The sequence below is a fragment of the Lutra lutra genome, chromosome 1 (genome assembly GCF_902655055.1).
Source record: "Lutra lutra chromosome 1, mLutLut1.2, whole genome shotgun sequence".
NCBI lineage: Eukaryota > Metazoa > Chordata > Mammalia > Carnivora > Mustelidae > Lutra > Lutra lutra.
The window spans coordinates 7,863,515-7,883,897 of record NC_062278.1 but is presented as its reverse complement, the minus strand read 5'-3'; the positions used below and the strand labels follow the sequence as shown (position 1 = coordinate 7,883,897).

Sequence of the window (20,383 nt, the reverse complement as noted above, 5' to 3'; positions counted from 1 at the left end):
TTGGTGTATTTCCCTTTTAACAGTTTGCAAATTAATAATTGTTTTTGAACATAAATTAGCAGCTGTCCTAATCATCATTAAATAATGCAGCAGTTTGCTCTTGTACTACTGTGCACACATTTTACTTCAGCTGATAGAACTTTAACACATAAACGCTCATAAGTTTTTCAGTGAGAGTTATTTCTAGAATGCTTATGCATACTTGAAAGTGAATATTCTGTTTTCCCTGGGCTTTTGTGGTACTGACTTTATGTTGGTTAGACGTGATGGTACCCTCCTCTCTCATACCATTTCTTCGATTAAGTGCAGGTACAGGGGTGCCAGAGAGCATGTTGAAGTAGGTATTGACTGATGATTGGTCTTTCAAAAGCAAAAGCTTTAATAATAAGATTTTTACTGAACACCAAGCCACAGTCCAACTTTGATGCATCTCTAATACTTGGGTATATAGGTATTCTTGTACTTGTTTAATTTGTGGTGGTTTTTGCATATTTAAAAATAAGAACATAAATAAAGTTAAATTGGATTATTTTTAAATTTTTGGATGAAAAATTATTTGTGACCAAACATTTATTTGGTTAATTTGTACCAGGTACTATAATATATGTATATGTATGTAATATATATAATACATGATATGTGTGCTCTGTTCACAAGGGTCCTCCTGCTTAGGAATCCAGGAGCACAGTTTAGTTGGAGGAGGGGGCAGATACGTAAGAAATGATTCAGTGGATATTTATGATAAGTTTTTAAGACTTATGTATTGAATTTAAGGCACCTAGAGCAAAAACAGAAAATACTCTTTGGTTAATAGCATTCACAATACTGGCCTCACCTGACATCCACATGCCCTTGTTATCAGAATCTACATTTGTGTCCCACTCCTTTCTCCTGAGCTCCAGACTCTGGCTGCCTCCTGGATGTCTCTTCTGCACACACCCTTTCACTCCTGTTCATTCCTGTTAGAGATGAGTGACATTCTACCTAAGCATACCATTATCCTTGGAACCTAGTAGCATTTTTTACACTTTTGAACTAAGAGGTAACCAGATTTCATTTATTTAAAGGATGTAGAACGACTTACTTCTGAGATTGCATTTGTAAGATGCACTGCTTCAGAGATTACTGTGTACATTAACATAAAATCTCTTGTATTTTTTTCAGTTTACTTGATAAAAGGAACTCCCCACCCTTTTATTTGTTATTTGTGCTCATTAGCATCCAATGGAATGTACTTTCTGAAAAGCTGTGGGATATAGCGGTTGATGCCATTCTTTATTTTGTTGACATGGGCTTCTTTAACAATTAAAATTGTCTTTGAACATCAGTGATAAGCTAGTCACTTTAAAACTTGAAATAGTTCTAGAACATAAAGAAATACCACTTTTTTTTAGGAGGAATGCATTGGAAATTTATTTTTTTTATTTTTTTATTTTTTTAAAAGATTTTATTTATTTATTTGACAGACAGAGATCACAAGCAGGCAGAGAGGCAGGCAGAAAGAGAGGAGGAAGCAGGCTCCTTGCTGAGCAGAGAGCCCGATGTGGGGCTTGATCCCAGGACCCTGAGATCATGACCTGAGCCGAAGGCAGCGGCTTAACCCACTGAGCCACCCAGGTGCCCCGGAAATTTATTTTAAATTGTGCCAATTTGTTCATAGAGTTCTTATTGTATTTCTTTTTTTTTTTTAAAGATTTATTTATTTATTTATTTGACTGACCGAGATCACAAGCAGGCAGAGAGAGAGAGGGAAGCAGGCTCCCCGCCAAGCAGAGAGCCTGATGCGGGGCTCGATCCCAGGACTCTGGGATCACGACCTGAACTGAAGGCAGAGGCTTTAACCCACTGAACCACCCAGGCGCCCCCGTATTTCTTAAATGTATGAATTTAAGTGCTTAAAACTAATACGGCAGAATTTAAAATTTTAGATTCTCTAATTTATTTTTAAAATGTGAGTTTTATAGGGCAAGGTTTGCATAGTTGAGCTGTCAGAGAAGTATAGTATATCACTACAGAACAGTTAGAAGCCAGATCTGTAAATTTCAGAAAAGAACGTTCAGATCTCACTCAGATGCAGGGTGTGTTGGGTGTGTACCTTAAATATTTGGCACATCTTGCTGATTGACTTCTTTTGGAATTGTTCTTCACATGGGCCTGTGCATCTGGTCTTTATGTGTTTTCCACTCATTTCTGAACCAAGGGCTATCAGATTCCATTCTAATAATTCAACAGATTTATTGTTTTTGGTGAATGATAAACCCATTGGATTTATTTTTGCTCTCAGGCTTTTACTTTTTCTCCTTGTTTATTAAGTAATACACAGTCACTGAAAAAATTTGGAAATTTATAGGAATATAGATAAGTAGAAGGATACCCAAAGTTCTGTGTACTTCACTCTGGCACATTCTCTGTCCGTTTTTGGTTTTCTGTGCCATTTTTGACACTCAGGATGGTATGCTTGGGTTAGAATGTATATTATATTATTTGTATTTCTCTTTTTTTTGCTTAGCATTATATCATAAGTATTTCCCTTTGTCATCAAAACCTGTAGTGGTCTGCTGTCATTTTAAACGTGAGCCAGTGTAGAGCATTCAGAACCATAACTGTCTTTTGAGGGTGAATTACTTCTAGAAACTCATTTTAAAGTGTGCTGATTTGAGACTCTTTCATAATATGATCATTTACTAGTTAAGTTTGGGTTTTTTTTATTAGACATTGTTATTTTTAAAAATTTTCCTTTCTGTTTTTTTAAAACACTAACATCTGTTCATAAAAGTTTGGTTGTATGTTAAGTTACTTTTTTATAATTGATTCCTAGGAGTGTAAATACTGGGTTATAGGGTTTGGAAAATTTTAAGGCCCTTGATAACAACTTTTCAGGAAACTTTTTGTTGATATGTACCAGTTTACACTCACTAGTGTTACATAAATGTGTGTTTTCTAATATATCTTTGTGAGCATTGAGTATTATAGTTAAAAATAACTCTCTAATTCACTTGGCAAAAAGAAGAATCTCCTATTTTGGGAAATAGAAAAGTAATAGTATACTCAGTGGAGGAAAGAGTTCCCAATGCTTCCAAAATGTGTAATAAAGTAAGTGGTGCCTGGCTGGCACATTTGGAAGAGAATGTGACTCTTGATCTCAGGGAGGTGAGTTCGAGCCCCATGTCAGGTGTAGAGAATACTTAAATAAAACTTAAAAAAGGAATAAAAGAATGCATAAAGTAATCAGTAAACCTAACACCTTGGTAGATATTCTCCTTCCAAGATTATTTCTTTCTAGCAAATCATTTTTAGTTAATGCCTTTATATCATTTGCACACATTTGCTTACTGTTTTTTTGTTCTACCTGGTCTGACAGTTCCTCAAGATCAGAGCGAGGTGGCTTATCTTTCTTGTATGCCCTGTGTCTTTGTAGCAGGGTTCTTGGGACATAAAGGTGGCTCAATGTATCCTTGCAGAAAGAGCAATTTTTGCCATCTTGACCCCTAAAAATATCTTAATGTGAATGCTCTAATAAATTTCTTAAAACGGTTTTAAGACATCCACATTATTTTCCTCTTGTATTTCATATTTTAATTATTTCAGCCTCTAATTTTTAAGTGGAAGCAATTAATGATTGCATCCTGTTCATATCACATAAGAGAACATATTATATGTGTGGAAATGAATGGGAAACACAGGGTTAGCCACGTTGCAAAGTTGCATTTCTTAGTCTTTAGTGCCTTTATTCTAAAGTGAAAGCAAATAAATTCATATTTGTTAATATTAGATTTTCGGGATACCTACTAAATGGACCTCCAAAAGAATGTTTGAGCTCTAAGAAGATGATAGCAGGGCATAGGTTTTTGAATCTCTACAGTTTTCTCTAAAAACAGGGTAGCTAGAACAGCAAAACCAAAAACTCATGTTCAGCGGCCTCTACAAGATTAGGTGAATGGTATCCCCAAAGACCCTAATATAAGTGGGTGGGAGCAAGTCCCCAATAACTTCAAGACCTGCATGATGTCAACATTTGTATGGAAGTGTGCAGAAGGAAGCAGCAGGCTATCAGAAAGGCCTGAGAACAAGAGAGAACCTCAAGATAGCCAACAAAACTCCCTGCAGAGTGTGTCAAGCAAGTTTGAGGACAGCAGCGGAGACTAAGAGGTTTCTCATTTCCCAGGATACAAGGGGCGCACAGGAGTTCTTTGGGGTCAGAGCTGTCTCATCCCTATGAACTTGGAAAGCCAGTTGAAGCTCCCTTCCTGGCCAAAGCCTCACACCTCAGGAGACACTGCTGGGAATAGAATCCACATTAAGCAGGGTGGAGGCAGGGGAGGCAAAGGGAAAAAGGTCAGATGAAGTGGGAGAAGGGGAACACACAGGAGATCTCATTTATGAGGCTGTATTTCAGTACCTTTCATAAAAACAAGAAAGACGGTTACTAAACAGAAAAGCTAGCTCCTCCAGTTTTCTAAAAGTTTTTTTATTTTATGTGAAAATGAGCAACAGACAAGGATCATAGTCAGATTTCCCACAGAGGGTTTTTCATTTTGTTTTGTTCTGTTTTGTTTTTGAGAGACAGCAGGCACGTGAGAAGAGAGCATAAGGAAGGGGAGCTGGAGAGGGAGAAGCAGGGAGCCTGAGGTGGGGCTCGATCCCAGGACCTTGAGATCACAGCCTGAGCGGAAGGCAGATGCTTACCCGATTGGGCCACCCAGGCACCCCTCCCACAGAGTTTTTGTAAGAAGAGAGGAATAAGGAGCAGAATAATATTCGTGCAGACCGCGAAAGTATGCCAGAAAGAAATGTCCCTGAAACTAGTGAAAACTATAACCTAATGTTTCAGAACAAACCCAAGCAAATTTAGAAAGTGATAAAAATATGAAAGAGCAACATAAATCTGAATAGGGAAGTCTTAGAAATGTGATAACTGAGGAAAGAGAAATTTTCTTAAAAAGTCACTAATAAAATGAAACCTAATCTAGAACGAACACAAGAGTGAAAAAGCACAGTAGAGAAATTTAGAGAAACTGAAGAGAAATAGGAGAAAAAAAAATTTTAAAAGAATTGAAGAAAAGTAAAGAACCATCTAGAAAAAGGTGATAGTTGCTAAAGACCATAAGGGATCAACTATAGAGTAATAAAAGATCCTGAGGAAGAACCAAAGCAATTAAAATAAATACTAATAATTATAGTTGAAATAAATTTCCTGAAATAAAAAAAGATTTGCCAGCACAATTGGAAAGGGCATATTGTATGCTTATGTAAATAGATCCAGAAATGACCAATAGGTGGGCATATTTCTTAAAAATTACTGGACTTGAAAGAAAAGAAAAATCTTGGGGTAGCTAGGCAAAGACCCAAGTCATTATTATTTTTTTTTTAATTTTTTAAGATTTATTTATTTATTTATTTGACAGAGAGAGAGAGAGAGAGAGAGAGAGAGATAGATCACAAGTAGACAGAGAGGCAGGCAGAGAGAGAGAGGGGGGGGGAAGCAGGCTCCTTGCTGAGCAGAGAGCCTGATGCGGGACTCGATCCCAGGACCCTGAGATCATGACCTGAGCCGAAGGCAGCGGCTTAACCCACTGAGCCACCCAGGTGCCCCCAAGTCATTATTAATAGTAAAGAATATTAGAGTATCTGATTTTGATAGCAGCACTTTATGCCAGAAGCAATGGAGGTAACGCCTAGTATTTCAAGGAAAACAAAAGAGAACCTGGAGTTTTATAACCAGCTAAATTGACTAAAGTATAAAAACAGACAAAGTGTTATGAACACAAGTATGAAGTTGGGGAACTTCTGTTTCTTTGAACACTTCTTGAGGAATCAGCTAGAGAGTAAACTTTGGCAACCAGGAGGACTTTAGGGACTGGATGTAGGGAAGGTGTGACACTAAGTGATGATATGTGTGAGTGTAATACATAATGCCTGTACTCTGCAGTACCAATAACCAGAAAAATAAAAGGAGAAGAAAGTTGCTGTTTGCCTCATAGTTCTTAATGGGGAGTGAAAGGATATTACTTCAGATCAGAGGCTTGGAGAAGAGGAAAGTTAGGGGCAATCAGTAGGGCATACTTCTTCACCTCAAGACATGTAATGAAAAGAAAGGGAAAGAAAAGAGATTTGGGGGTATGATATAAATACATTAATATAGAATTAACCATGAGAACAAAGTACAAGCTCCAAATCTCAGTTTCTTCCTGTGGAGAATAAGAAGCATAATGATGTATAATAATACTTCATAATACATGGAGTGCAGGGTGTGTTTATGTTTCACTTGCCCAAGAAATGTGCTCTTACTTTTATTAGTATTATCTCTCCGTCCAATTATTACCGTACTAGTTATGCATATTTCAGGCTTGCATTTTCTCTTTTTTTCTCTTTTCTCTTTTTTTCCTCTTCTCTTCTCCTTTTTAAAAATATTTCATTTATGTATTTGACAGAGGGAGAGAGAGAGAGAGAAAGAGAGCACAAGCAAGGGGAGCAGCAGAGGGAGAGGGAGAAGCAGGCTGATGTGGGCCGGGCTCCATTCCAGGACCCTGGGATTATGACCTGAGCCAAAGGCAGATGCTTAACCAACTGAGCCACCCAGGTGCCCCAGGGGCTTGCATTTTCTCAGATTTCTCCTGTATCTGAGAAATTGACATGTCTTCTCAAATTACATGTTAATGTCTCAAATTTTTATATTCTTGTATTATCAGAGTTACAGTCAATTCAACTTTCTATCTCATTTACATAATTTAAAATTTGTGTTGAAGGGCTGTTTTATTTTATTAGGCATTAGAATTATGCAACTTTGTGGCCTACAGTTTGGACTTGGAGTTAGGCAAAGCATTTCCAGGGGCAGGTTAGTAGGGAAAAAATGTGATGGGTAAAGGTTTTTTTTTCTGGGGAAGCAAGTTAGCTCAAAATAAACATTTTGCTTTTTCATAGTTATGAAAGGATTGTATAATATCCATTTTTATCTGAATATAGTAGAAAATACCTTGTTGCAGTTATGCAGATGTGAAAGATACCTGAAATCCTTAAGCTCTTTTTTCCCCATTAACATGAGACACGTTTGTAATGTTTTTCTTTCTTTGAGAGTAGGGTCTTTTCCGACCCCTCATCTTTTTTATAAGTTGTGTGTGTGTGCACGTGCATGCATGCATCACTCTTTTATGAAATACAATTTACGCACCATAAAATTTAGGCATTTTATGAATAAATTTGAGTTTTTCAATTAGCAATAATCGCGCCTCGGATAAACCTCATTGTTCTACGATACTGCCACTGCGCAAAGCTTAAATTTGAGTTTTTATGGAACTCACACAGTTGTGCAGTTATCACCACCACAATCCAGTTTACCTATTTTTACTTAAAAATAGCTCAAGTTCACATAGAACTTCTGTGTGAAGAAGAAAGTGAAAATCAGTAAATCAGTAGTAATCCTTTAACATTCAGGTAATCACTGTAATTTTTTGGCATATATGTTGCCTGTTACTTTATGTGCATATGGCTCCTTCAGACCATATTTAAGAAACAAAATTGGGGTAATAGTTTACTTTTTGTAATCTTCCAAAATTTAAAAATTTTTTCATCATTAATATTCTTTTATAGTATTGTTTTTAATGGTTAATTAGTATTCTACAAACCAGTTACTATTTAACCTATTCCCTGTTGTTGCTAATTAGTCCATAAATAATGTTTAAGTGAACATTAGTGTGTAGTTTGTGTTCCTCTTTGATTTATTACCTCAGGTCCAGTTCCTTAAAGTTGCAGTTGTTGAATTAAAGGATATGTACATTTTTATAGACTTCTGATACATATTTTCAAATTTTTTTTTTTTTAAGATTTTATTTATTTCAGAGAGAGAGAGAGAGAGAGAGCAAGCGTGAGCAGGGAGGGTCCAAGGGAGAAACAGATGTGGATGTGGGGCTCGACCCCAGGATGCTGGGATCATGACTTGAGCTGAAGGCAGAGGCTTAATTGACTGAGCCACCCAGGTGCCCCTCAAATATCTTTTTAAAGTGCAATTTATGGTTCTACCAGCTACACATCAGAATTTTCCCAGACTCCACAATCCTGGGTATTTAAACACGTTTGTCAGTTTGATAGACACAACAACTTAATATTTAATTTCTATCTGTTTGAATATTAGTGAGACTGCATAGGTTCTGTGAGTTTCCTTTTAATATTTGCTGGTATTTCTTCTAGTTTTTTTTTAATTTGTAAAAGTTCTTTATTGAATCCTTATTATAATGTCAAGAACAATTCTAAGCAATTTACTTATTTAAAAAAGATTTTATTTGCTTTATTTGAGAGAGCATGAGTGAAAGAGAAAAGGGAGCCATGGGGGGAGAAACAGAAGCAGAGGAAGAGGGAGAAGTAGACTCCCCCGCTGAGCAGAAGCCTGATGGAGGGCTTGACCCGGGACACTGGGATCATGACCTGAGCCAAAGGCAGATGCTTAACTGACTGAGCCACCCGGGTGCCCGCAATTTTCATTTTTTAACTCATCTACTCTTCATGGTAACTTTGAGATCCGCATGATGATTAACCCAGCCAGAGATGAGGTCACAAAGCTAGTATGGATAGAGCTAGGATGCAGACCAGAAGCATGATTCCAGACTCTTAACCAGTATGTTCCTGCTGACTTACTGCTAGTAACACATTTTCCAGTTTGTGTTTCTAAGTTTTAATTAAATTAAAAAATTTTTGTTTCAGTATCACTTTATACGGGATTTTAAAGTTTCTGCATGGAGAAACTACATATTATTTATTAGTGTAACATGTGGAACATAATAGTTTCTCAAATGTTTGTTGAAGAAATGAAAATAAACCCATTAATATCTGTTGATGGTGTTGACCTTTTATTTTCTGTATTATATTTCCTCTTGTAAATGGATTCCCAAGGGCTTCGTAAATAACTTACTCTTTGGTTTTGATGAAATGCAGTAAGTTTATCTGTATTAGCTTTTCTGGAAAGTCTATGGGAGTAACTGCTTCTTTAAAAAGGACCATGTGTTCTTGAGCAAGTGCGAATTGTGAAGAATATGTATCATCGACGGTGATGTGAATTCTGATTGAAGTGAAATAAAATACGTGTTTTGGTACTAGGAATAATTTGATGGAGTTTGGGTTTTGTCGTTTTAGAAAAACTGGTAGATTTGGCCATTGTTTCAAAAAAATGAATTTTTGAATAATGAATTTTGATCTACTTTAAGAAGTAAAATCCTTTAAGAGGAAAGCCCTAACTAAGAAAGCTGAAAGAAGTTATTGCTGTTTAAGGTTTAGATAGTGTTGATCAGTTAATTTAAGTTTTACTTCTTTGTAGGTTTTCTCCCTTTTCCTTTAGTGGTTGACATCAGGCTGCTTTGTGGTCTTTAGTTTGGTCAAGACCTGTGTATCCTTCACGCTAGTCTTTTAAAAAAAAGTGTAGCAATCTATATCATTAAATGGATCTGTGTTAGAGATTAGGTTAAGGAGAAACACAAATTTATCTCCATTTTTACACACCATCCACAAAATATACTCATGAAATTAGTTACTCAGTAAGCAGACACTTAAAATGTAAATATTTATCTCGCTAATGCAAATCTAGATTTGCTTTGTATAAAGTTATAAAAGCCAAACAAAAAAATGTGTTTGGTGCTTGCTGTTTCTCTAATCTGCTTGTTATAACTAGCCTTCTTTCCTCTTTCAGAAAGTAGTATTTTTCAGACTATGTTTAGCTGACATGTTAAATTCATATTTGTACTTTTCTATATAAGCCTTAATTACTCAATTTATTTACATGTGTATATTAGTAAAATTTACTTTATAATCTCACTCCTTAGTGATAAAATCTCTTTTTTTTTTGGAGAGAGAGAGTGCATGGGGGAGAGCGAGAGGGTAAGGGAAAGAGAGTCTTCAGCAGGCTCCATGCCCAGCTTGGAGCCCGATGCGTGGCTAGATCTCACCACCCTGAGATCATGGCCTGAGCTGAAATCAAGAGCTTGATGTTTACCAATGCTTAACTGACGGAGCCACCCAGGCACTCCTAAAATTGCTTTTAATCTTAAATTTTCAAATTCTTCCTTTGGCTACTTCTGTCACTTTAAATACAGTAATGTGTTTATAGCTCTGTTTTATTATTTAAAAAACTAATGACTGTCCTCCCAGAAAGTTGACATCAAAGAGCTCTCTATTCTACTTCTCTTCCTGCCAATTTCTGTTTCTCTTTTAAAGTTTTTTCTGTTGATTATTATTAAAATTTTATAAAATTGACTTAAAACCTCTCTTTCTTGACCTGTCACTTTTGAACAGTTTCTCTTGATTTCCCAAGACTTGCAGTGAGGGTTTTAGTACCTTTCCTATTTCTTCCTACCTCAGACTTTACCTTTCAGTTACTTTTACATAGTATGTACATAAGTAAATGCACTTATACACCTTTCCTTAACTATAATTGAATTTCATGTTTTGCTTTGAGATTCTTTTGAATATTGGGAAAATAAAAACCTGTACTGGAAAAACAGTCTGTTAGGACCTATAGAGAGGAAGATGTAATACTGTGTCATTAAGTTTGTTCCATTCATAGGAGAAATGTTAACTGTGGGACCGAACTGTAGTGTTGCAGTGTGAGGGTTGATTTGGAGAAATGATTTAATTGTGTGATATTGTAGGAGTTTACATGCATTCAGCTTTCACTAGAAAGTTTTTAAAAAGTCTCAGATGCAGAGTAATTGTTTATGACACTTGTCACCTTTGGTCGATGCATGACCCTTTTTTTCTAGTATTCCAGTAATAAATACCCATGAGCCCCTGTTGCCCCACTCGAGTCTGAACTTCGTCTGCCACTGTTAGCTTCCCTCCCGAGTGAGAGGACCGCATGCAGATCTGGTGTGTGTGGGGAGCCATTGAACCGGTGCGCTTCAGTTCAGTGAGTGAGAATTGGGGTCCTGGCAGGAAGGTTCGCATCCTTCCGTTGCCAGGTTGAAGGGGCCCCGGTGAGCAGGGCAGGCTGCTGCTCTTGCCTGTCTAGCCTTCCTAGGCCTGTGGTTTAGCATCCTTACACGGCATTTCTCTGGCTTTTGCCTGGGGGTGACTGTGTTTAGTGGCTGCCGTGACCGCAGTGGGTACTTCTTAAAGCCATTAGGAGAGGACTGGCTGTGCGGCAGAGAGCTGTCTAGTGCATCCAGCCAACTTCTTCTGCCCCTTTTTCTCCTCCGGTTTTCCTTTCTCATCCAGAATGGCACTGCCACATCTGCTGTGGCTCGTAGTGCCAGCTTTCAGCTGTAGGTCTGGCATTCCTTTGATTATTGGTCTGATTGCCTTGGTCTTTTTTCTTGAAGAAATCTATCATAATCTTTGGTTCACTGTTAAGCACCTTTCCTGTGTCTTAATTAATTGGTTTTATTTCTGTGACTCTGCTACTATTTTGGTGGATATTATGGATAATATGAGTAAGTTTGCCTCGTCTATTTAGTGCTCTAAGATTTTCTTTTTTAGACGCGCCCTCTTCTTCCACCTCAGGAAACTGAGCTGCTAGGTGTGGTGTTGGTTCCTTTTCTTGCTGGTGGTCTAAAAGCATTTTTTCAGGCACTACTCCCACTCTGTTTACTAGTGGATTCTGGTAGCAAAGTTGACCTTTGCATGATGCAGTTGAAAATCCAAGCATAACTTTTGACTTCCCAAGTACTTAGCTAATGGTCTCCTGTTGACCAGAAGCCTTACAGATAATAAAAACAGTCAATTACCACGTATTTTCTATATTGTATGTATTATATACTGTATTTTAAAAATTAGCTAGAGAAAGCAGATGTTACTAAGAAAACTGTAAGAGAAAATACATTCACAGTATTCTTACTGTATGTATGTAAAAAAAAAAAAACCAAAAAACCTATATAAGTGGACTCGTGTAGTTCAAACCCATGTTGTTCAGAGGTCAGCTGTATATATTAAGAAGTAGGTGGCCTTTTTGGTCTCAGTAAAATGTTCCTCCTGTATGTGGTATACTCGAAGTGAACACTTAACGTCTCGGTGAGAAGCAGCTCTGTTGGAACTCAGCACCTCTTCTTCAGTTTCTGCCTTTGTGACTTTTGATTTGGGCTCTGGAAGTACTTTTTTCTCTGGCCCTTGTTCAATCCACATGTTTTACCTTCCCATGGACAGACAAATGGCCTCTCTTTGTTACCTGTTTTTGGAGGATGGCTGCTTATCTGTTTGAGGTGCTTCCCACCCAAGGCTCTTGAAAGTGAACTTTCTAGGGGCGCCTAGCTGGCTTGGAAGAACACTTCAACTCTTGATCTCAGGGTTGTGAGTTTGAGCCCCATGTTGGGTGTAGAGATTACTAAAATTAAAAAAGCTTTAAAAAATGAATTTTTCGTAATGTTCGTTTTTTAAGTCAGACTGAATATACTCCCTAAATATGTTGAATCTGTCCTCTTGTTTTCATACAGTATGGAAATTGACAAGTGAGTATTTAATGCAGTTTAAGGTGGGAGTGCCTGGCTGGCTCAGTCAGTTAAGTGTGTCCCTTCAGCTCAGGTTATGATCCCAGCCTTCTTCTCCCTCTCCCTCTCCTTCTGCCTGTTGCTCCCCCTGCTTGTGCTCTCTCTCTCTCTTTCTCTCTCTCTCTCTCTCTCTCTCTCTCTGTGTTAAATAAATAAATAAATAAAATCTTTAAAATGAAATAATGCAGCTTCAGGTGAAGGCACTTAAGAACAATGAGACTTTCAACTTTATTGCCTTGATAAACACAAGACAAAATGGGTTTTTAACCCTCAAGTTGATTTGCAAGAATCTTTTTTTGTGTTAGCATTAATTAGGATAACATTTAGCTAAATAAAGGCTTGATCAGTGAACTTTTTATATTTCCACAATACCTGGATGAGGGAGCAAAAAATATGTTTAATATATAACTGAGTATTGTTAATGTTCTAGGTTTCTTTTTTGTTCCCTCAGGGGAGGCAGAAGAAGATGGAATCATACCCCAGATTGAATTAGTTGATCCACAGAAGTAAAGAACAGTCCAAGATTTAAAAATTTATGTCTCTAATACAGATTTAAATAAAGTTTACCTTCCATTTTCGTAAGCACACTTATGAGAATGGGGTGTGGTGTGTGGAAAACATCAGGATAGTTCTTTAGTTGGAGAGTACAGATAACCTACTGGGTTTAATCTTTTTTTTTTTTTTTTTTTTTTTAAATTTGAGAGAGAGAGAGAGCGAGCGCATGAGAGGAGAGAGGTCCACAGGAGAAGCAGACTCCCTGCCGAGAAGGGAGTCTTATGTGGGACTCGATCCCAGGACTCCAGGATCATGACCTGAGCAGAAGGCAGTCGCTTAACCAACTGAGCTACCCAGGTGCCCCTGGGTTTAATCTTTTGTAAAAGAGGGTTAGCAAAACAAAATGGTGGCAGGCTTATTTTATGGAATGTGGTTTTTACACATTTGACCAAAGTAGTTGCTTAAAGTTTTTTGAGTATTTTCCAGATTTCAAGTTTAAAAAAATGAGAACACATTTCTCTCTACTTGCTGTTTTCCAAAACTATAAAGGTGCATTGTGTATCTCCTTAAAATATAAAATCAGTATGGTATGATTTGTCTTTTCAGATAATCTTGGATGATTACTTAGCATAATAATGGCTTGTTTAGACATGTAGAGGGTAGAGCCATGCACACACGCACGCGCGCACACACACGGAATCATTAACTGGATGAGAAGTTTTCAGTTATTTATTCTAAATATTTTTCTTTTTACATTATGAGGGAGAATGTGATTGACATTACTTAACATTAGTGATTAATTGTATACTGAGAAAATTTATTTATTTTCCTAGGAATTCTAAAACGTGTGTTATGTAATGAAGATTTATTTAGCAAGTTAACTATTTTTAAACATTTTATGTGTTTAATTTCAGATTCTAACAGTAATACCCACTGACACTTTTCCTAAACTCCACAATATAAGTAGCTTTAAAAAGAATTGATGATAAACGAAACAACATTTAAATTCAGGATGTTTTATCCTGGAGCACCTGCCACCAGGCAGACGATGTTTCCTTGTGTCTCTAGGCCCCTAAAGAAAATAAGAGTGCCAAGGTTTTAATTTTCCCTCTTCAAGGATGGGAAAATTTTGTGGTATGAAGAATGGTTAAGAGATAGACCAGGAAACAGTCCTTTGTGTACATGGAAAATGCCTTTTGTTGACTGCTGCTGATTGGAAGATAGGTTTAGGATTGCCTGATCAATGTGGAGGGAATAAGAGAAGCCTGATCCTGGGAGAATTAGCCAGAATAGTAAAAACCCAGGGATAAGAGTGTGAATTAAATTGATTTAAAAATTTTTCCTTTTTATTTATCTTCTTGCCTTTATCCTAGTATTAAAGGAGGCTTGTAAGCATTCTATGTTGTTAAAAAAAACACCAAATGATATTTAAAGTTAGAAGTAAATGGAGATTGACTCTTTGAGGGAATGGATTAAAGGCCTTAGGTTAGAGTGATTTGCACACCTTTTTTAAGCCTTGGTTAGTAGATGCTGTAGGTAGTGGCATGGGAAATGATTCTGAGTAATCTTTTTTGAAGGTATATTTAAATACTATTTTCATATGTACAACAAACCAAGACATTTATATCTGACTTATACATTGATTATTCATAGATACTGTGTTTGAAGATTGTTTGGAAGGACTTTGATTTTCATCTATAGGATCTTTCTCTTATGCACTATTTTTTGAAAGTATAGTTTCTTTTTTAATAGTATTAGATGATCTTTAAGGTTTCTTTCAGCTTTAAAGTTCAGATATTGATCCCTGTCCTCCCTCTTAAGAAGCTGACTCTGGTTTGGTTTCTTTGGACTTCAAGTGGTTTTCATCCAGAATCCCTCAGCAGAGAGAACATGAGAAGAAATAAGGAAAACAAGTGTGGGTGGTGGGTGCTTGAAGATGGTGGAAAAGTGGCTTCAGTTTTCTTAAAGGGGAAGATAATTTGCAGTGATAGAGTACCAACATGCTGTTTTCCTTAAATCTGATGCTCAAAATCTGCTCTGTGTCTTAATTCAATATATTTTACAAATGCTGGAAGTCTTTCTGGAGACATTTACAAACATTGTGTGGAAAACATATTTAAAAATTGCTAACTTTACCGTGTGGGATGAATCTGTACTCCCATTTAGAAGGAGATAATTGCTACGATAGGTGGGACAAGTTGATCTATTTTAAAATAAAATTGTATCTTTTATGAAGCTAGAATTATAAGGCACAGATGAGAACTGTGTCTCCTTGACATGTTTCAAAGCATTTCTCTGAATATGTGAGATTAAAGAAATTCTCTCAACCACTAAGAATTGTCTGAACACTGATGTTCTTTAAAACTATCTTTGTAGCTGTTAGTATGTATGACAGAGGTTTTCTTTAATGTTTTATTCATTATTAGAAAATTTACATATGAATATAATGTGTTTATATTATGCTTATATTTTAGTTGAACTTGGTTTCAAGATGAATCTTACTTACTTGGTCACAGTTTGCGTATTCGAAGCCCTATAGGTTAATACTTAATTTGAGTTTTGTTTTTTTAAATTATTGTTGAAATTTTATGTTAACGTGTCATAATTAAAAACAAAATGTTATTTCTTTTAAATCTGAGAAAGCTTAAGACTTCCAGCAAGCCATGTGTGTTCTGTTATGCCCACCTTTTATTTAGTCTTTCCATAATAGAATAAATTCTGCTTTGTAGGATTCCTTTAAAATGTAATGTTTGAGAATCTATTTGAATGTATAGAAAGACATTTACATAATGCTTGCTTTTGAGTAGGTGGGGAAAAAGTTGAAATGTTGATCGCAGTTTCTGTTAAAGAAACTCATATCTATATAGTAAAAAGTTAAAATTACAACAAATACACTACTTTTACTGTATTCTGGGTCTATTACTATTGGATTGCTTTTGGAGTTGAAGGTAAAATATGATTTTAATCCTTTACAATTGCTGTTAATTTTGCTCTAAACCTGAAAGTGTTAACAGCAACTTGAAAATGTGACAAAGCTCAATTTCATTTCTTGTTTATTGCTTGTTTTCCTATTGGACAATTGGAAGTAGCTCTGCCCTGGCAACTAAAATAGGCTATTTGCATAACCTAGTTTGATTGGCTAGCATTCCGACTAACAGTTCCAATCATATGGTGTCGGTTTAGTGGTAGGCTATGCTAATTAGCCGCTGTTGCTGGGGTTCAGGATGGTTTCTGTGTGCTGTTCTGCGGCATTGTGTTGCCTGGTGAGAGACATTGATAAATGAGTGTTTAATGATCTGCAGCAGTTCCCACTCACTGCGGGCAGGCGGATTTTAGAACAGAAGTGGAAATAAGGATTTAATTGCTCTGTTAAATACCTGTAACCAAAATATGTGTATTATATTACAGAAGTTAACTTGTATTAAATTTTTATCTAATTAAATACTTTAGAACATTAAAGGGAAGTCTTTTAGCTTTGTGTCTTAAAAAAATAAAACTTAGGTAACAGCACTGTGCACAGGTTTTCTAAAACCCTGTTCAGTAAAATTGATCATTTTTTTCCAGATTAGAAATAGTACTGTTGCAGTAAGTAGCATATTTAATTTTTCTCATGCTTTTGACCTTTTATAAAGGTACATGTTTGTTTTTAATAAATTGATGCAAGGTTTTGGGCAGAGTTTATCTTGTACTGCCCATGTAATCTAGCAAATAGGAGCATAAACTTGAGCTCCTGGTTCATGTTCTTCTGTTCAGATGGAAGATCAGGTGTTAGTCACCACCTCCTGCTATTGCTGCCTTTCTATTTAAGTCATATGTTTTAACTATTGCTTGTACTATATTATTTTTGGTTTAAATTAAGTCTTTATTGGGTACTGTTTAGTGGGAGATTTTGTAGGAAATAGAAAACTCAGTGCTTTATTCAAGGAACATGAAAGGTAAAGAATAAATACTTGCAAAGTTAGATAAAAATACAAATAGTTATACAGAAAGTGCCATAAGGATTTATCTAGAAGAGTAAGGGAAAAAAAAATCTGGCATTTTAAGGACAGGGACATGGGAAATGGGTTGAGTAGTCTGGGAAAGGCTTAAAGAAGGAACCCATAGAACTTGTGTTAAACTTTTATTTTTTTTTTTTTAAAGATTTTATTTATTTATTTGTTAGAGAGCATGAGCACAGGCAGACAGAGTGGGAGGCAGAGGCAGAGGGAGAAGCAGGCTCCCCGCTGAGCAAGGAGCCCGATGTGGGACTCGATCCCAGGACGCTGGGATCATGACCTGAGCCGAAGGCAGCCGCTTAACCAACTGAGCCACCCAGGCGTCCCTGTGTTAAGCTTTTAAACATGGCTTAGGATTCAAATAGTTGGAGAGTAATAAGGAAGGAAGAACATTTTAGAGTGAAGAATAGATAGCAGTGGAATAAAAGTCATCTTTCTGGTATTATTCATTTGTCCAATATAGGTAGTCACATTGATTGATCAGGGCCCCCAGTATCTTAGCTATTTCAGTGCCTGGGCTTCCAAGCAGGCTGGTTGTCATTCCCTTAAAATATGAGGTGCAGTTTTAGTGTTCTGATTCTCATTTTCTTTACTTTGTTTTGTGACAACCAGTGCTTTTCCCTTTTTGTGTCTGTTGGTTAAAGCATAGGACTTTTTAACTTTCTTGCCTCCCTCCCTCCTGGCCCTAGAGCAGAGAAACACAGGATAGATGGCACCAAAAATAATTCATGTGAATTTAGATGTCTGTGTCAAGTCTACCAACTTTACCCCTTTAATTGTTCTGTCTTTTATTTAAGAGCCTAGTTAAATTAGATAGACAAGCTAATTGGACACTCTTATAGCCTTGCAAAGAATAAAAAGAATTAAACATTAACACTTGATTTTTAAAATATTTTCCTAGGCATGTATACTTTATTCACCTACTTCGTCAAGGGAACATAGACTCTTGGACCTAGGAAATTTTAAAATCTAATGAAGGTGGTTGAGACATGTCTTTAAACTGTATCTACATGGTAGAGTATCCACAGTATAAGAGAAGTGGAAATTCAGAAGTGGGAGTGATCCGTTTTGGATTGGGAGTAGGAAAAGATTCGTGGTGGAAGTGCTGTTTTCCATGGTCTTAGGAAATGGATAGGATTTTAGCAAGTGATGTTGTTAAGTCTACAGGGTGTGGAGGATGCTATCTAGTGGAAGGTGGAGGCCTGTTTAGAACATTTTGTTGACTGAGGTTGATGGTAAAGAGACTGATTGAGGGCCATGAAGGATGGACAGCATAGACTTTGAAGTTTCTCTTATAAAAAGTGGGGGATTTAAAAGTTCTTTCAGCAGGATTTCAGTTTTACTAAAACATGTCTTCTGTGAATGTTTACAAATTTCAAAATAGATCTTACCTTGATTTTAAAATACTAAGATATGATATTGAGTAATTTCAAGATGTTTGGTCTGAGCAACTGGAAGGTTTGAGTTGCCATCACATGAGATGGGATATTCTATAGGAGAAGCAGATTGGGCAGGGGGGATACCTATAAAAAGTCATGTTTTGGATGGGTTGCAACTTTTTTTTTAACAACTTTATTGTATTGTAATAGCTATATAGTAATTTCACATGTAATAAACTTCCCTCTATTTAAAGTGTATGATTTGATGAATTTTGACATGTATCACGCATGAAACTTTAACCACACCTGGGATAATGAACATATCCATCCTCCTTCAAAAGTTTCCTTGTACTTCCTTTTTAATTCTGCTTCTTGTTCCTTTACATCCTCCCCTCCCCCCAATCCCTAGTGACTACCAGACTGTTTTCTCTCACTATACATTAGTTCATTTTTTCTAGGATTTTGGGTAAATGGAATCATACACTGTGTTGTCCTTTTTTTGTCTGGTTGTTTTCACTTAGCGCATTCACTTTGAGGTCCATCTGTGGTATAGTACCGATCAGTAGTTCTTTATTACTGAGTAGTCATTGTGTGGCTATATCACAATTTATCCATTCACTTGTTGAGAGCACATTGGAGTTGTTTGCGGTTTTTGGATGTTACAGGTAAAGTTGCTGTGAATATTGAAGTACAAGTCTTTGGATGGTCATGTTTTTATTTGTTTTGGGTAAAAACCGAATTATGAAATGACTGGATCATAGGGCAGGTATATGCTTCACTTTAAGAAAACTGCGAAACTTTTCTAGAGTGGTTGCGCCATTTTGTATTTCTATCAGCAGTGTATAGGAGTTTCCATTCTTCCACATGTTTCTATATTTGGTGTGGCCAGTCTTTTTAATTAATTAGCCATTGTAATAGGTGTGTAGGGATATCTCATTGTGCTTCCTGGTGTTTAATGATGTTGAACATCTTTGTATGTGTTTATTTGCTTTCTACATGTCGTCTTTGGTGAAATGTTTATACAGATCTTGGACTTTTATTTTTACTGTGGAGCCTTGAGAATTCTTTATCTATTTTGGATACAAGTCCTTTATAAGATACGTGATTTACAAAGATTTTCTTGTAGTCTGTGGCTTATCTTTTCATTTTCTTTAAAAAGTGTTTTGAAAAACAGGTATTTTAAATTTCTGTGAAGTGTAGTTTATTGATTTGATCTTTTATGGATCATGCTTTGGGAAACATTTGCCTAATTGTCCCAAGATCTAGAAGGTTTCCTTTTTTCCCCCTATAGATTTTACAGTTTTGGATTTTACACTTAACTATGATCCATTTAGAGTCAATATTTATAAATGGTTCTGCAGAGGGGTAGCTAAAAGATCACCTTTTTTTTTTGGTTGCAAACGGATAGCCAGTTATTCTAGAACCATTTGGCAAAAGGACTGTTCTTTTGCCATTGAATTATCTTTGTGTCTTTGTCGAAAATCAGTTATGTGTCTGTTTCTGCTCTGTTTCATTAATCTCTTGGTGTGTCTTGATGCCAGTGCTGTATTGTCTTTATTACTATAGCCTCATGATGTGTATTGATGTCAGATAGTGTTTGTTTTGCGGTTTTCTTCTTTTTTAAAATTATAACTATTCTGTGTCCTTTGCATTTCCATATGAACTGTGAAATCATTTTGTGAATTTCTGTAAACAAGCCTACTAGGGGGCGCCCGCATGGCTCAGTGGGTTAAAGCCTCTGCCTTAGGTTCAAGTCATGATCTCAGGGTCCTGGGATCGAGCCCCGCATCGGGCTCTCTGATCAGCAGGGAGCCTGCTTCCCCCTCTCTCTCTGCCTGCCTCTCTGCCCACTTGTAATCTCTCTGTCAAATAAATAAATAAAATCTTAAAAAAAAAAAAAGCCTACTAGGTTGTTGATTGGGATTGTGTTGAATCCATGGATAATTTTGGGAAGAATTGACATACAAAATAATAAGAGTCTTCAGATTCATGCACATAGTATAACTCTCCCTCTAATTAGATTTTTCATTAATTTCTTTAATTTTTCTGATTT

At 36.5% G+C, this 20,383-nt stretch overlaps 1 protein-coding gene and 1 pseudogene across 8 annotated transcripts in view; one reads left to right on the top strand and one right to left on the bottom strand.

Moving 5' to 3' along the window:
- Positions 1-20,383, top strand: part of DYRK1A (dual specificity tyrosine phosphorylation regulated kinase 1A) — a 150,505-nt gene that overhangs the window by 56,977 nt on the left and 73,145 nt on the right. The window lies entirely within an intron of this gene.
- Positions 7,142-7,272, bottom strand: LOC125089486 (uncharacterized; annotated as a pseudogene).